The sequence below is a fragment of the Chenopodium album genome, chromosome 9 (assembly GCF_948465745.1).
Source record: "Chenopodium album chromosome 9, dcCheAlbu1.1, whole genome shotgun sequence".
NCBI lineage: Eukaryota > Viridiplantae > Streptophyta > Magnoliopsida > Caryophyllales > Amaranthaceae > Chenopodium > Chenopodium album.
In genome coordinates, this window is record NC_137842.1 from 12,345,419 (window position 1) to 12,347,949 (window position 2,531).

Consider the following 2,531-nt stretch of genomic DNA (forward strand, 5'->3'; position numbering starts at 1 on the left):
CTCTGCAGGTTTTGATTCCTGAACTAAATTTACTACCTTCATTGTCTCCTTGGGGCTTAACTCTTCTAAGGAAAGAGCTTTTTCAATACTTTGTACCTCATTACCCCAAATGCTTGCATTATTGCTAGATAAATTCCCGCAGAGAACTTCCTCCAAGGGATCCTTCGCAAGAACCTGTGGCAAGCTATCAACACAAATATCGTCCATTATATCAATTGTATCAATATAACAACAATTTTCCTCTAACATGGGCCCTTTCAAAACCTTCCCTAAATTAAAGGTAACATTATCGTCACCTACAGAAAGGGTTAGTTTACCATTTTTCACATCAATAATAGCTCCTGCAGTGTGGAGGAAAGGCTTACCTAATATAATGGGTATTTGTGTGTCCTCTGCCATATCTAAAACAACAAAATCAACAGGAATAAAAAATTTACCAACTCTGACAGGTACGTCCTCTAAAATACCTAAGGGATATTTTACCGAACGATCTGCCATTTGCAAAGTTATATTAGTAATTTTTAATTCCCCCATATTTAATTTAGCACATATAGATGATGGCATGACACTGACACTAGCACCCGGATCACACAAAGCTTTATCAATAAAAACATTCTCAATGTGACAAGGGATAGAAAAACTACCGGGATCCTTTAATTTAGGAGGTGATTTATTTTGCAAATAAGCGCTACACTCCTCTGTGAAAGCTACAGTTTCTACTTCATTAAAGGCCCTTTTCCTAGTCAGAATGTCTTTCATGAATTTATCATAAGCAGGTACTTGAGTGATTAAATCAGTGAAAGGAACTGTTACCTGCAAGTTTTTCACAACCTCTAAAAACTTACCGAATTGTTTATCAAGCTTACTCTTCAGTTGTCTATTAGGGAATTGAAGCTTGATAACTGGGCTATGCACATCTCCTCCCTTATCCTGCAATTTACCCTGCATAGAAACATTAGTAGGGTTAGTATCTTTTTGTAGCCCTGCAGGGCTAGCAGGATTACCGTTTGGTGAAGAGGAATCTAGATCAGGAACTGGTCCATCTTCCTTTGGCATAGGAGGTCCATCATAATGTGAACCACTCCTTAGAGTGATTGCATTAGCATGATCTGTAGGATGGATAGGTTGTGATGGTAGAGCTCCCTGCTGACGGGATTGTAGGGTAGATGAAAGTTGTGCAATTTGATTGTCCATGATTTTATTATGGGCTAGAATAGAATCAATTGCGCATCCCTACTCTCCATATTCTTTTGCATATTAGCTAGCATCGCTCTAATTTCTGTCATGGCAGGGTCGGAAGATGATGAGGGTGATGCTTGGCTTTTCTGGCCGGCATTAGGATGGTAATATTTTTGCTGTGGTGAGGGTTGCTGTTGTGGTTGTTGTGGAGGTGGAGGGTTTTGTACATTGGTACTCCGGTATGAAAGATAAGGATGGTTTTTATAACCGGCATTGTAGGAATTGGAATAAGGGTTGTTTTTCCTATAGGTTTGAAAGGCATTAACTTGTTCCATAGAGCTCCTACAATCTTGCTCCCAATGACCTACAATTCCACAATTTTCACAAAAAGCCTCATGGTTAGCAACAGCAGAAACATTAGCTACAGAGTTAGGAGCGGCAGTAAGATTATCTAATTTTTGACAAATAGATGTTAATTGAGCTTGCAAAAAGGATACAGAATCGACATTATGTTTTCCCTTATTTGCAAACCCCCTCGGATTCCCATATTGGGAATTGTGTATTGCCATGTCTTCGATAACCTGTCCTGCATCATCCACATTTAAATTCATAAACCTCCCACTAGCTGCCGAATCTAATACTGATCTGGAGGAATTTCCAAGTCCATTATAGAATGCTTGGATCAATTGCCATTGTGCTAGATTGTGGTGGGGGCACTCTCTCTGTAGATCCTTGAACCTCTCCCAAGCCTCATATAATGTTTCGTCGGCCTCTTGAGCGAAGTTCTGAATAACACTTCTTAGTACCGCTGTTCTCTCTGCAGGATAATATTTATTATAAAAATTCAAAGCAAGAGTTTCCCAGTCAGTAATACCAAGTGCAGTTCTATTCAAACCATTAAACCATAATTTTGCTTTGCCATATAAAGAAAAGGGAAAAAGAATCTCCCTGATTTGGTCCTGCGTAACCCCGGCTTGTCTAATGGTGTTACAATATTGGCAGAAATCTGCGATGTGAAGATTAGGATCTTCACCCTTAGCTCCGCTGAACTGCTTCCTCTCTATCATAGTGATAAATTGGGGCTTGATCTCAAATTGAACTCCATCTAGAGCCGGAGTAGGAGTAAGGTGCGGGAAATCTGTGAGCTTCGGTTGCGATAATCACTGAGTTTCTTCTGGGTCGTCATCTCTGATTCTGAATCTGAAGGAATATCTGTATCACTAGAATCAGGGGGAGGATCTCTTCGATCGTTGTCCTCCTCAGAACCCGCCAGAATTTGTCTATAGAGTCTCCTTTGCCTATGAAAAGAACGCTCGATCTCATATCAAAAGGGATGTCACCTGATCTAGAAC

At 40.1% G+C, this 2,531-nt stretch overlaps 1 non-coding gene across 1 annotated transcript; it reads left to right on the top strand.

The window, feature by feature from the left end:
• The first annotated feature begins 1,878 nt into the window (after window positions 1–1,878).
• On the top strand, window positions 1,879–1,985 carry LOC145561150 (small nucleolar RNA R71). Its single transcript, XR_014093726.1, has one exon. It is a non-coding gene; the product is annotated as a small nucleolar RNA R71 (small nucleolar RNA).
• The last annotated feature ends 546 nt before the right edge of the window (window positions 1,986–2,531 follow it).